The sequence below is a fragment of the Asparagus officinalis genome, chromosome 5, assembly GCF_001876935.1.
Source record: "Asparagus officinalis chromosome 5, Aspof.V1, whole genome shotgun sequence".
NCBI classification, from domain to species: domain Eukaryota; kingdom Viridiplantae; phylum Streptophyta; class Magnoliopsida; order Asparagales; family Asparagaceae; genus Asparagus; species Asparagus officinalis.
In genome coordinates, this window is record NC_033798.1 from 51,257,199 (window position 1) to 51,273,157 (window position 15,959).

Below are 15,959 nucleotides of genomic sequence, written 5' to 3' on the forward strand. Positions count from 1 at the left end.
TTCTCAAATTTTGATTTTCAATTAAAATTTTTATATATTATGATGCAATCACTTGCGTTTGGGAACCATGGTGTTTTTGTCAAAATAAAAACATCATGTGTTTGGGAACTATGGTGTTTTTATGGTAAAAAGCACCCAAAAACAACAAACATCATACTTATTTGAAAACATCTTTTAGGTGTTTTGAGTTTGGCATGGTGTTAGTATAATAGCTAAAAATAATCTATAATATTATAAATAATAATTTGTTAACAATATGATGTTCGATATATTATATATTATTATATTGTATAAATAATAATATAGTATATTAAATATTTTAATTTATAATGTTTTATATTAATATGTAATACTTACTATAATAATTCAAATAATGTTTAATAAAATATTAGATATTATATAATACATACATAATATATATTCATATATTACATTAGATATTATATTATATTGAAATATATAATAAAAATGATAAAAAATATAATAAAATATGAAAAATATATTAATTACTTTTGTATATTATATTAAATGTATATAATGTAATAAAATTATTATTATATTAAATTAATTATCAAAGTAAATTATAAAATATAGTTAAAAAATAAAATATTAAAAAATAAATAATTTGCTATTTTATTTAATATAACCTATTATATTTAATATAACCTATTATATTAGTATATTATATATTGATATAATATAATATAATAGGAGTGTTAAAGCATAATAAAATCAATTTACTATATTATAGTATATTAAAATATTAAACTAAAGCATGACATATATTTATGTAATAATATAATGCGGATTATATAAAAAAAAAATATTATACTATTAAAAATAATATAATAAACATAATATGATATAACAAATTATTATATTGATTAATATAATATATCTTCTATTAGTCCATATTATAATATATAACTAATATAATAGATTATAGTATATTAGTTAATATAAAATATATTATAATATATATATGTTATATTTCATAAATGATATTATTGTAATATAATATATGTGTATGGAGATGGTCAAACTAGTATTGACCAAGAAACTCATAATGGTGTTTTCAAAACACTGTAGGGGAAAAAAACACAATGGCGTGATGTTTCTTTAGAAAAACACCACAAAAAAGTCATAGTAGTATCCGAACGCACCAGTAATGCCACAGAATACATTGTGAATGCCCTGTGAATATGCGGTCCTTGATGCTTTGTGCATACTTCTATTAGTCTCTGCATGCCTACATCTGCAAGTTCTTGCTTTAATTATTTGATATCCCGCAATAATTGTACAAGAGGGCGAGCATGGTGCATGCCTGTGAAAAAGAAAAATAGAGTATATATATGGTATATATCAGAAACTAATACATAGTTGTTTTTTTTATTTTTATTTTTCCTTGAACTTGTACTTCTTCAAAATGCAAAAACTTAGGGGCTGTTTGGTAGGCTGCAACTGGAGTGGTTGCAACTCCAGTTACATGCAACTAGGTCCAATTTGACTAGTTGCATGTGTTTGTTTTGCTGCAACTCACAGTTACAGCTGCAACCACAGTTGCAAAACAACCCTTAGTTGCAACATATGACTTACGTCAAAAATGGCCGCAAGTCATAGTTGCAACTTAGTTGCAACTGACCTAAATTTATTAAAATCAAAATCATTACTTAATATTTCAAAAATAAATTCATTTAAGGTTTAAAATAATCTTTTAAATAATTCTTATTATAATAATTTCTTCAAAAACGTTTTTAAAAAAAAACATCAATCTTTTAAAATAATTATTATTATAATAATTTCTTCAAAATAATATGTTAGTTTTAAAAGTAATATGTTATCTTTAAAATAATATATTATTTAAACGACCCTAACTTTTATAGGATTGGTCATTCGATCCAAAAAGAGTCCCTCATTTATTGAGGAGAAAGCCCAATTTCGACCCTAACTTTTATAGGTTTGGTGGAAAAAGAAAAAGATGGAAGTCTTTCGTTTATCGAAAAGGATAACTCAATCTTAGTCCTAACTATCTGTAGGGTTGACTAAGTAAAGTTGGAGACAATCCTAACTTTTATAGGTTTGATTGCTCAATTGAAAGTGGACCTCTCGTTCATGAAAGGAATCGAGAGGAGAATCTGGTTGTGGCCCTAACTTTTATAGGTTTGACCAAGGAAGCAGTGAAAGTGGGAGGTTTGAGATGATCTTACCTTTTACAGGCTTGATCGTTCAATTTGAAAGTGGACCTCTCGTTCATGGAAGGAATCGAGAGGGGACTTTGGTTGTGGTCCTAACTATAGGAAGGTTTGACCAGGTAGACAGTGAGAGTGGGAGTACAAATCATAGTGGGGGTTTAGTGTTTATCACCTTGATATTATTTTTTAAAAATATTTTATGAGTTGCATATGTTAAGTTATAAGCATAATCAAACAACTGCAACTATAAGTTGCAAAATTTAAATTTTAAACCAAACAATTACAACTGTAGTTACATGTAAGAAGAGTTGCAACGTCTCAGTTGCATGCAAGTGACACTTGCATTGCAACTCTAGTTGCAAACAACCAAACGCCAACTCTAGTTGCAAACTCTAGTTGCAAACAATTACAACTGTAGTTGCATGTAAGAAGAGTTGCAACGTCTCAGTTGCATGCAAGTGGTTTTCTACAGTTTAAAAAGTTGTTGGGGCTTAGTTTGATTTTGAAAGTTATTGAGAGTTTACTACAAAATGTTGAAAGTTCTTTGGGATTTAGTGTTGATTTTGAAAGTTATTGGGGGTTTATTGCAAAAGCTGAAAGTTCTTGGGGTTTAGTGTGATTTATCCTATATGCTATTGTTAATACTTTAATGTAAGAGTTTTTTTTCCTCATAAAAATCGCGGTTAAATATGACAAATTGATAGGAACCACCTTCAAAAAAAATTTGGGTTTTGGGTTTTGTTAAGCATGAGAGAGAGAGAGATGGACTTGAGAGGAGAGAGAAAATTAATCGGGAACATTGTGCCACACTCTTAAGAAAAATTCTTTAAAGACCCAAAATATGGGACCAATAAATGGGACAAGTGAGGTGTTCCCCTCTTATTGGATAATGAGTTGGCCATCATTAATGATGGCCAACTCATTTTAATGATGGCCAACTCATTATCTAATAGGAGGAGGACATCTCACTTGTCCTCTTTATTGGTCCCATATTTTGGGTCCCTGTAGCAAAACTCCGCTCTTAACTATTACTTTTTCTCTCATGCTTGAGGAGTGTCTTGGGGACATTTGTTAAGAAATTCCTTTTTCTTATATATAGAAACTACATTGCAAGTGAGCTTAGCGGTAAATTAACCACTCTGGGTTAATTTCTGTTCAATTTTTATCCAAGCTATCCAAAATACGCTCCATCCTTCTTCCTCCTCATCCACTTCCACCCTCCACCCTTCTCTCTCCTCATCCATCCATCTCCGCTCTCCTCCTCTGTCCTATCTTCATCCTACTCTTCCTTCAGTCATGTTCATTCCTTATTCATCTACTCTCCTTTCTCCTCCTGCACCACATCTCCTCCCTCCTATTTTCTACATCCATATTACTCCCTCTTCTTCCACCCACCCTCCTTCCTTTCTCTTATGTCCCTCTCACTCTCCTCCCCCATCTCAATCACGGTTTGCACGGAGGAGGACAAGAGCGGAGGTGGGGTGGATGTGAAGAGAGAAAGAAGGAGGGTAGAGGTTGGTTGAGGGTAGTTGGGGTCGATGAGGACGGCATCTTCAGCCATTAGGGAAAAAATTAAGTTGAAATAGTCTTGAAGTGGTTGATTGAAAGTTAAATCTGTTTATAAGGAAGGCGGCTTCTGTATGGAGAATTTTTTTTTTCAAGGTAGGTTGCATCAATTTGTCTTATTTTAAACTAAACTTTAAACTTCGTTTTCATGTAAAACCCTTAATGTTTGCGGTGAAAGTTGATGTTTCCATTGTTATCGAATCTATTACACGTTTATCGATTACAGATTCAAAGTAAAATTAGTCTTTTTATAAGACTTTCTTATACAATGAAAATAAAAAGTTTACAACTTTATCAAACAAACGCAGAGATCGTTTATCGGTCTTTTGCTTGCGTGGGATCTTTGCCTGTGCCGGGGTTTATCCGTGGACCACCGTCGATCAGATCTGATTGCTAAAAAATTAGGCAGAGCTTCGTCTATCCGCGAAGGGATCGAGAAACCGTAACTCTTATCTCGGCGAAGCGAGATAATCACTCTTCTTAAGATTACCGCAACGGGATAATCCTAAGGAACGAATCGGGCTGCAGATCTAACTCCTCCTCCTCTCTGAAATCTGTGCACTTTAAGTCTTCAATCAGGCAGGGCTTCGCCGAGGCACAAGAATTCCAGATCTCCAAAAATGAGGCTCCGGGGCGAGTATTTATAGGCACGGGACGATTCTGAGTTGGAGACACCCCAGGGTGTCTCAAACTGAGCCGAGACACCCCTAGGGTGTCTCAAACTGGGCCGAGACACCCTGGGGTGTCTCGGGCGGGCCGAGACACCTCGGGGTGTCTCATTCAGGCTGAGACGCCGTGTTATGTACACTTGATTGTTTCCGCCGTAAATTCTTCGTCCGAACTCGGATTTGAGTGATTCCAAGTGCGTTGGAAAGCTGACGAAGAGTTCTATAAGCTCGTTATTCTGGAATTCTGTCAGCTCACGTAATTCGTCGATTCACTTCAAGCGTTCACCAACATCAATCGAACTCCTGTGAACCGGATAGTGACGTTTATCGTCGTTCCTTAACACTGAGCTGTTCGTGGAGACCTATAGGAAATTTTCGATGCCTACAGATACCCCCTCCAAAGAGTTCCAGACTCGTTTCTTTTGTAGAAGAGGCTGAAATAGTTTGGATGTGATTGGTCCAGCCTTCAGTCGGCGTAAAGGACCTGTAGTTTGCTTCGATTCTTGACTCCTTCGATTTTCAGTCTACTCGACGCTTTGATGAATAGCTGAAATCCTTCCGGCGCTGCGTTTATCGTCTGGCCGTCGTCGAAGTGTCAAATCTACCACTGATGAGTTGAGTTTGGCTCATGTCATTGAGTTGACTTTTTGATCGTAACACGTTGACTGGCGTTGACCTAGAGTTACGCGTTGACCGGCGTTAGCCCTAGGGTTTCGAACATCGCACGTTGACTTTTTAATCGCAACGCGTTGACTGGCGTTGACCTAGGATTACGGATTGCTCGGTATTGACTTTGGGTTTCAGACCGCCCGACGTTGACACAGTTTATACTCGTACGTTTACTGGAGTATACACAGTTTATGCTCTTAAGGTATTGGAGCACGGCGGTCCCAAGTGTCAGGGCTGCAGGACCAACTGTTAAAGCTGATTCATCTGCATGTGTGGATCTTATCCTGAATTTGTTGGATGCTCAAGTCACGAGACCAACTAATAGAGCTGGTGCGTCAATGACTCGCATTTATAGAATTTTTGGCAAATCCTCAGCCATCAACGGGTTTGATGGGCCTTTACCGACTACCGTTTGAGTCGGGCTAGCATGCAGATTGTTTAAGTCCGTTCTGCATGTGACGTTAAGCTAAAAGAGTTAACCCTTTTAGTGCTACGCTATTAAATACGTAGACTTCATCTTTCTCCTGTGAAAAGACTAAACAGCGACGTGTATCAGACGTTGACTTAGGATTTTTGGCAAATCCTCAGCCCACAACGGATTTGACGTGCTCTTACCGATTACCGTTTGAATTGGGCTTACATGCGGATTATTTTAAGCCCGTTCCGCATGTGACGTTGTGCTAAAGGAATGAACTCCCTTAGACTTGATGCTACGACTTCGAATACGTAGACTTCGCCATTGTTACGGGAACAGGCTACCCGGCAACGCGTGTTAGGCGCTGACTTATCCTTACTTAGGATTCAGGATAAAAGTCCCCAGACTCGGATTCTGGTGTCTTCTTCAATCGGTAAAAGACTAAACCGGCAACGCGTGTTAGGCGTTGACTTATCCCTGCTTAGGCTTCGGGATAAAATTCCCCGTGCGTGTGAAGCACGGATTTTGGTGTTATTAATAACAACCTGCCACTAAGAGAATTGCTTCTCTTAGACTTAATGCTATGATTTTGAATACATAGACTTCGCCATTTCTTACGGGAATATGGCATCCGGCAACGCGTATTAGGCGTTAACTCATCCTTACTTAGGATTCGGGATGAAAGTCCCCAGAATTGTACTCTGGTGTCTTTTTCAATCGGTGAAAGACTAAACCGGCAACGCGTGTTAGGTGTAGGCTTATCTCTATTTAGGAGTTGAGATAAAATTCCCCGTGCACAAAGTGCACGGATTGGAAGTTGGGGATTGTGTCTTTTCTCAGGGTAAAGACGGACTGGAAAATGGAAGAGGAAGAATTTTATATTCTATCTCCCGGCACTGAAGAGGAAGAATTTTATATTCTATCTCCAGTTGGAAAGGAAAGTCAAGGTGGGATCTCCACCCCCAGAATCCGAAATGATGAAACTAAGAGTGGGATCTCCACTCCGAGAATCGGAAAGATTCAAGTAACCCTAACTTTTATAGGATTGGTTGCTTGATCCAAGAAAAGAGTTCCTCATTTATTGAGGGGAAATTCCGATTTCTACCCTAACTTTTATAGGTTTGGCTGAAAAAGGAAAAGATGGAAGTCTTTCGTTTATCGAAAAAGAATGACTCGGTCTTAGTCTCAACTATCTGTAGGTTTGACTAGGTGAGATTGGGAACAATCCTAACTTTTGTAGGTTTGATTGCTCAATTTTTTGAAAGTGGACCTCTCGTTCATGGAAGGAATCGAGAGGGGACTTTGGTTGTGGCCCTAACTATAGGAAGGTTTGACCAGGTAGACAGTGAGGGTGGGAATACAAATCACAGTGGGGGTTTAATGTTTATCACTTTGTTCGTAATTATTGGGTTATCCCTAAGAAAATTACATATAGCGTTCTTCTGGGAACTTCCCATTACATGAATCATCCACCCCCAGCTTCCTTCTTGGAACTGGGTCTGACTTTGTACTCCGTTACATGTCCGGGTTATCCTTAAGAATATTAGCGTAACATTCTCCAGGAACTTCCCATTAACAGTAGGAAACAGTTTAGACTCATATACCTATTAGAGTATCAGGGAGCAGTTTAACCTCATATACCGATTGGAGGATTTGAGAAGCAGTTTATACTCGTATACTCTTCGGAGTATTGCCGTTCTTATTTGGCTTATCATAGCGTTATGATGCCGGCTTCAACCAAGGTTTGGATGCTATTCTTTAAAGTAAAGCAAGCCTTGGTGGGATAAAGGATCCTCCTATTCAGCTTCCTCCTGATTTGTGATGGGCGGCAGCTTGATCTTGTTGTTTTCAAGAAGGGTCTCGAAGATGGCTGGAACGTCTTCGTCCTTGAATGAGTACTCTTTTTGGAGCCTCGGATCCGAACTATTCTGCTGTCTTCGGGACTGCTGTTGCGACGTCTGATTAACATCAACAACTGTTGTAGGTGTCTTCCCTTCATTATGGGAAATGAGACCCGGATTCAGAGGGTTAGTCATCGATTGGCATCTTTCAACCTTCCTCCTTCTAAGGAATCGTTCGGCCTGCTCTCCGCGCGCTTTCAACTCTCTCCAGGTATTGACTGGCTCTACTCCCATAACGTTCAAGATGTTAATGGACAAGTTGTTATGACAGGTTTGCAAGACGAACTCCTCCGTGACGGGATCCTTGCAGTTCATTGCCTGATTGCGAAAGCGTTTGATGAAGGTATCCACCGACTCTCCGTCTTTTTATTTCTCATCGAAGAGTTTCCTGATCGACACTTCGGCGTCATCATCGAAGAAATGAGCGAGGAACATGCTTTCCAGGTCCTCCCAACTGTTGATGCTTCCGGGCTTGAGACGGCGGTACCAATCGAAGGCGGGCCCACGAAGGGTGCCAACAAATGATCGGACCATCAGAGGCTCGTTGCTAGAGATCACTCCCAAATGGGACTTGAAATAGATCAGGTGCTGAGTGGGGGAACCCTTCCCGTCGAACGGCGTGAAGTTGATCAGGTTGAACTTTGTCGGATACCGGATCGAATCCCACTCTTTTGGGTAAGGACACGGAATACCGATCTTCTTCACCTCTCGAGCAGACATCAGGGCATCAATTTTGCTCTCGAGATCCTTCATCTTTTCGGCCTCATCTATATCTTGTTTTGGACAATTTTCGAGAGAAATAATGTGGCCACCCCCAGTGTTGTGTTCATCCATATCTGAATCGCTACCTGCTTGGTTAGCAGTGCTGCGACGGCTGGACTCACCTAGCTGATTCGACAACGCTCGAATTTGTTGGTCGTGCATTTGTCTCATCTCTTGCATAGCCATTTCAATCTCAATCTTGAATGCCTCTTTCTGCTTGGCCAAGGCTTCCTCAACCATTTTGGTTACTTCCTCGGTATTAATCATAAACACTTCACGGGATTGTCCCGGACTGGATACCGTATTATCAGAAGCGATTGCCGAGTTAGCATCCGATGCTTCATCATCCGAGGATAACCCTCTCTGCATTCTCTGATAATCCCTTTGTCTAATAGTTCCTGATCGTAACCGGGTTAGACGATGCGATACAAGCGGATCAGAGCTAGAAGGTCGAATCGATTTTCCCTTATCAACCATATTGATGGTAACCTCTGGGGGTTCATCACCTTGAACGACCGATCGTTTCTTACGGAGACGCTTTTGATTGGACTTAGCCTTTTCGTTGGAGATCCTCTCAAATATCGAGACCCTCTGCGGAGCGGTCTTGGGGCAGCTACACGCTGATAATACTGCCCTGATAATTTTGATACACGGACAGCGAGAATCCGCTTCCCGGGTACTTCTCTTTCGAGATTTATTCGTACCCCCAGCCCGATAGTACAACTCATCGACGTTACGGTCGGAGTAACCTATCGGCTGTTTACATAAATTCTCAGGTATAACGCGTTCGTCTGTCTGACGCGTTTTCCTCTGAGTAAACATTGCCTTGTTGGCATCTACAGGAGTCACACGCTTGGAATCACACCTTTGTGAGGGTGAAACCTTAACGGGCTCCTGATTTTTTGCAAGCACCTCTAAGCGGGCCGTTGCAGAAATCAATTAGTTAGGAGGTCGCGTACGACCCCCAGTCCGGATGTTGGCTCGAAGCTCCTTCAACGAACTCAAGCTTTCCTTAACAGGCGCTTTTCCTCGATCCTCGGGTAGAGCACCGATGCAATCCTTCAACGGGACTCTAGATTTGGGGAGATCCACGCTGTCATAGGGCTTCGCCGGAGGTGCGAGAGCAATAGGAACGGGATCTGGAGTTGATAAAGGCCGGAGAGTAGCCTCGGATGCTTTTGCCTTAGGCGCTAATTTGGCCTTTGGCATCCAACCTTGCTTAGATCTTGGTGGCTTTTTGACCACCTTTCCTTTCTGTAACTCCTGTGCATTCCGTATAAGGATCCTCGTTTGCGCTAACAGTGTACGGTGTGATTTGGCCTTTGGCATCCAGACTTGCTTAGATCTTGGTGGTTTTTTGGCCACCTTTTCCTTCTGCAATTCCTGTGCCTTCCGTACAAGAATTCTCGTCTGCGCTAACAGTGCGCGGCGCTTATGGATACGCTCCTCAAGAGTTGAACGGGTTCGTTTGACATGAACCCATTCGTTAGTAGGTGATTGGGAGGAGGTTCCCAAAGCTTGTTGCTGGAACACTTTGCGCCTTCTGCGTTTCAGATCCGCATCATAGCAGATCCCGTCAATAGGCTCCAAAGCCTTGGCAAATTGACGCGCGAGATGTTGACGGCGCCTTTGACGAGCCTTCTTCGTCAACACTGGTGCACATTCAACGGGCAACTCCTTGACTTTCGAGGAGTTGTCACGAACGTTGGATCTGGTTTCTTTGGAAGCCGGCGGATCGTTGCGAAGTGTAACTACAACAGCGACGGCGGAGAGATCGTCTTCTTGGGTCTTCAGATCTGAAGACCAGCGGATCTTCCTGGAGGAAGAGGCCTTCCTGCACCTGTAAGGAGAGGCAGATCTGGAGGAGGAGGAGGAGACATACTCCTCGAACTTTTGCTGGTCGAACTCGTATTCGACCTCTTCGAGCACTGGGATCTTGATCGTCGGCTGCGGCACGATAGCTTCGGCAGCGAAGCTGTTGGCTCCCACTGTGGTCGCCAGTTTGTTTGCGGTGAAAGTTGATGTTTCCATTGTTATCGAATCTATTATACGTTTATCGATTACAGATTCAAAGTAAAATTAGTCTTTTTATAAGACTTTCTTACACAATGAAAATAAAAAGTTTACAACTTTATCAAACAAACGCAGAGATCGTTTATCGGTCTTCTGCTTGCGTGGGATCTTTGCCTGTGCCGGGGTTTATCCGTGGACCGTCGATCAGATCTGATTGCTAAAAAATTGGGCAGAGCTTCGTCTATCCGCGAAGGGATCGAGAAACCGTAGCTCTTATCTCGGCGAAGCGAGATAATCACTCTTCTTAAGATTACCGCAACGGGATAATCTTAAGGAACGAACCCTTCAATCCGGCAGGGCTTCGCCGAGGCACGAGAATTCCAGATCTCCAAAAATGAGGCTCCGGGGCGAGTATTTATAGGCACGGGACGATTCTGAGTTGGAGACACCCCAGGGTGTCTCAAACTAGGCCAAGACACCCTAGGGTGTCTCAAACTGAGCCGAGACACCCTAGGGTGTCTCAAACTGGGCCGAGACACCTCGGGGTGTCTCATTCAGGCTGAGACGTCGTGTTATGTACACTTGATTGTTTCCGCCGTAAATTCTTCGTCCGAACTCGGATTTGAGTGATTCCAAGTGCGTTGGAAAGCTGACGAAGAGTTCTATAAGCTACAATGATTAAATCATCTGCGGAATAAATGAGACACGAAGGGTATTTCACCGTTTGTGAACGATACGAGGTTCCCGATCGGTTCATATCTTCATCGTTCCGAAGTTCCGTTGTTTCACGTAGTTCGTCGGTTTACTTCAAGCGTTCACCGACATCAATCAAGCTTCTGTGAACCAGATGGTGACGTTCATCGTCATTTCTTAACACTGAGCTGTTCGTGGAGACCTATAGGCAATTTTCGATGCCTACAACTATTCAATTAAAAAAATAAAAACTTAAGCATGTACGTTCAAGTGCAAAGAATGTGCATTATAGTATTTATTACTATATAATAATATTGCCGTTTATTATTTACTTAACTTTTTTTTAATGAGTAGGTATGCGAACTCCACCATCCGTGTGATATGTGCAACTTTCTTTAATAATGTAAATAAATAAATAAACCCAAGTTTGTTTCTATGTAATAGCTGGAAGGGTTCAATTATTTGCTTGATTAAAGCATGAATATTTGAATTATTTCAATCAATATATACTGAGAAAAAACAAACACTAAAAATCTTTTCAAAACTCTATAAATATAAATTTTCTATTCCTTTTTTTTTCCCAATCACGAGATTATATCTTAATAAGATCACCTAACGCATTGGTCTCTATCTGATTCCATATTTTCCTGCCTACGGACCCACTAGAATAGATTATAATTCATTCAACGGGTTTGATGTGCCTTTACCGATTACCGTTTGAATCGGGCTTGCATGCGGATTGTTTAAGTCCGTTCCGCATGTGACGTTGTGCTAAAGGAATGAACTCCCTTAGACTTGATGCTACGATATTGAATACGTAGACTTCGCCATTGTTACGGGAATAGGCTACCCGACAACGTGTGTTAGACGCTGACATATCCCTACTTAGGCTTTGGGATAAAAGTCCCCAGATTGGAATTCTGGTGTCTTCTTCAATCGGTGAAAGACTAAACCGGCAACGCATGTTAGGCGTAGGCTTATCTCTATTTAGGAGTCGAGATAAAGTTCCCCACGTGTGTATGACGTGGATTTTCGCGTTATTAATAACGGCCTGCCATAATGTCGAATATGTGGGCTTTTGTCCTTTTCACGGCAAAAGACTAACCGGCAACGCGTGTTAGGCGTTGACTTATCCCTGCTTAGGATTCGGGATAAAATTCCCCATGCATAAAAGGCATGGATTTTTGTTGCTACGATGCTGAATACGTAGACTCGGTCATTTTTACGGGAACGAACCACCCAGCAACGCGGGTTAAGCGTTGACTTATCCCTACTTAGGCTTCGGGATAAAATGCCCCAGACTGGATTCTGGTGTCTTTTTCAATCGGTGAAAGACTAAACCGGCAACGCGTGTTAGGCGTAGGCTTATCTCTATTTAGGAGTTGAGATAAAATTCCCCGTGCACAAAGTGCACGGATTGGAAGTTGGGAATTGTGTCTTTTTTTAGGGTAAAGACAGACTGGAAAATGGAAGAGGATGAATTTTATATTCTATCTCCCGGCACTGAAGAGGAAGAATTTTATATTCTATCTCCAGTTGGAAAGGAAACTCAAGGTGGGATCTCCACCCTCAGAATCCGAAATGATGAAACTAAGAGTGGGATCTCCACTCCGAGAATCGGAAAGATTCAAACGACCCTAACTTTTATAGGATTGGTCATTCGATCCAAAAAGAGTCCCTCATTTATTGAGGAGAAAGCCCAATTTCGACCCTAACTTTTATAGGTTTGGTGGAAAAAGGAAAAGATGGAAGTCTTTCGTTTATCGAAAAGGATAACTCAATCTTAGTCCTAACTATCTGCAGGTTTGACTAAGTAAAGTTGGAGACAATCCTAACTTTTATAGGTTTGATTGCTCAATTGAAAGTGGACCTCTCGTTCATGAAAGGAATCGAGAGGAGAATCTGGTTGTGGCCCTAACTTTTATAGGTTTGACCAAGGAAGCAGTGGAAGTGGGAGTTTTGAGACGATCTTACCTTTTATAGGCTTGATCGTTCAATTTGAAAGTGGACCTTTCGTTCATGGAAGGAATCGAGAGGGGACTTTGGTTGTGGTCCTAACTATAGGAAGGTTTGACCAGGTAGACAGTGAGAGTGGGAGTACAAATCATAGTGGAGGTTTAGTGTTTATCACTTTGTTTGTAATTATCGGGTTATCCCTAAGAAAATTACATATAGCGTTCTTCTGGGAACTTCCCATTACATGAATCATCCACCCCCAGCTTCTTTCTTGGAACTGGGTCTGACTTTGTATTCTGTTACATGTCCGGGTTATCCTTAAGAATATTAGCGTAACATTCTCCAGGAACTTCCCATCAACGGTAGGAAACAGTTTAGACTCATATACCTATTGGAGTATGTAGAGAGCAGTTTAACCTCATGCACCTATTGGAGGATTGAGAAGCAGTTTATACTCGTATACTCTTCGGAGTATTGCCGTTCTTAATTGTCTTACCCTAGCGTTATAACGTCGGCTTCAACCAAGGTTTGGATGCTATTCTTTAAAGTAAAGCAAGCCTTGGTGGGATGAAGGATCCTCCTGTGGTACGCACAGTACTTCGGATCTGTAGTATTGTCAGCTTCCTCCTGATTTGTGATGGGCGGCAGCTTGATCTTGTTGTTTTCAAGAAGGGTCTCGAAGATGGCTGGAACGTCTTCGTCCTTGAATGAGTACTCTTTTTGGAGCCTCGGATCCGAACTATTCTGCTGTCTTCGGGACTGCTGTTGCGACGTCTGATTAACGTCAACAACTGTTGTAGGCGCCCTCCCTTCATTATGGGAAACGAGATTTTATAGGAATTTTTGGCAAATCCTCAGCATATCAACGGGTTTTGATGGGGCGCTTTACGCGGACTACCGTTTGAGTGGCTAATGCGTAGCATGCAGATTGTTTAAGTCGTTCTGCATGTGACGTTAAGCACTAAAAAGAGTTAACCCTTTTAGTGCTAGGCGATATCTGAATACGTAGACTTCATGCTTTCCTCCTGTGAAAAGACTAACACAGCGACGTGTATCAGACGTTGCTTAGGATTTTTGCAAATCCTAGCGCGCGCAACGGATTTGACAGTGGCTCTTACCGTATTACGCGTTGAATCGGGCTTTACATGGCGGATTATTTAAGGGCCCGTTCGCGCATTCGTGACCGTTGTGGCTAAAGGATGAATAGCTCCTTAGACTTGAATGCTACGACTTCGAATACGGTAGACTTTCGCCATTGTTACGGGAACAGGCTACCGGCATACGGCGTGTTAAGCGCGCTGACTTACCTTACTTAAGGAGTCAGGATAAAAGTCCCCAGACCGGATTCCTGGTGTCTCTTCAAGTCGGTAAAAGACTGAAACCGGCAACGGCGTATTAGGCGTTGGCTATATCGCCTGCTTAGGCTTCGGGATAAAATTCCGCGTGCGTGGTGAAGCAGCGGATTTTGGTGTTAATTAATAATACAACCTGCGCACAATATTGAATATGTGGGCTTGTTGTCCTTTTAACGTCAAAGACTGAACGCGGCAATGCGTGTTAGACAATAGACTTTGGGATTTTGGCAAACCCTTCACCATCCAACGGGGTTTGAACGTGCCTTTACGATTACCGTTTGACATGCGGGCTAGCATGTGATATTATTAAAAACCGTTTTACATGTAACGTTGTGCAGAGAGTAATTGCTTCTCTTAGACTTAATGTATGATTTTGAATACATAGACTTGCGCATTTCTTACGGGAAATGGCTATCCGGCACAGCGTATTAGGCGTAATCACTCCGTACTCTCCTTACTTAGGATTCGGGATGAAAGTCCCGAGAATTGTAGCTCTGGTGTCCTTTTTCAATTCGGTGAAGACTAAAAACGGCAAGCGCGTGTTAGGTGTATGGCTTATGCTCTGTTGGAGTTGAGATAAAGTTCCCCGTGGCATGGAATGTACGGATGTTAAAAGTTGTTGGAATCGTGTCTTTTCTCAGAGGTAAAGAACGGACTGGAAAATGTAAAGAGGAGAATTTTTGTATCTCTACTCCCAGCACCGAAGAGGAAGAATTTTATATTCTATCTCAGTTGGAAAGGAAACTCGAAGTGGGATCTCACCCCAAGAATCGAAACAGATAAAACTAGGAGTGGGATCTTATCAGAAGTCGGAAATGATTCAAGTAACCCTAACTTTTATAGGATTGGTGCTTGATCCAAAAAAAGAGTTGCCTCATTCTATTGAGGGGAAATTCCGATTATCGACCCTAACTTTTTATAGGTTTGGCTGAAAAAAGAAGAAAGATGGAAGTCTTTCGTTTATCGAAATGAATGACTCGTCTTAGTCTCAACTATCTGTAGGTTTGACTAGGTGAGATGGGAACATCCTAACTTTTATAGGTTTGATTGCTCAACTTTTTGAAAGTGGACACTCTCGTTCATGGAAAGGAATGCGAGAGGGACTTTGTTGTGGCCCTAAGCTATAGAAGTTTGATCCAGGTAAGACAGTGAGGGTGGGGAATACAAATCACAGTGGGGGTTTAATGTTGTATTCCACTTTGTTTCCGTAATTATTGGGTTATCGCGCTAAGGAAATATATAGGTAAGCATTCTTCCTGGAACTTCCGCCATTACGTGAATCATCGCACCCCCAGGCTTCCTTCTTGAACTGGGTCTGACTTTGTACTCCGCTTAAGCTGACGCGGGTTATCCTTAGAATAATTAGCGTAACATTCTCCAGGAACTTCCGCATTAACAGTAGGAAACAGTTTAGAAGACTCATATATATTAGAGTATCAAGGGAGCAGTTTTAAACCTGCATATACGCGATTGGAGGATTTGAGAAGCAGTTATATCCGCTATACTCTTCGGAGTATTGTCGTTCTTATTTGGCTTATCCTAACGTTATGACGCCGGCTTCAACCAAGGTTTGGAATGGCTTATTCTTTAAAGTAAAGCAAGCCTTGTGGGATGAAGGATCCTCCTGTGGTAACGTCGCAGTACCTCGTGATTCTGCAGTATTGTCAGGGCTTCCCCCTGATTTGTGATGGGGCGGCAGCTTGATTGCTTGGTTTTGCAAGAAGGGTGCTCCGAAGATGGCTGGAAGCGTACTTCGTCCTGAATGAGTA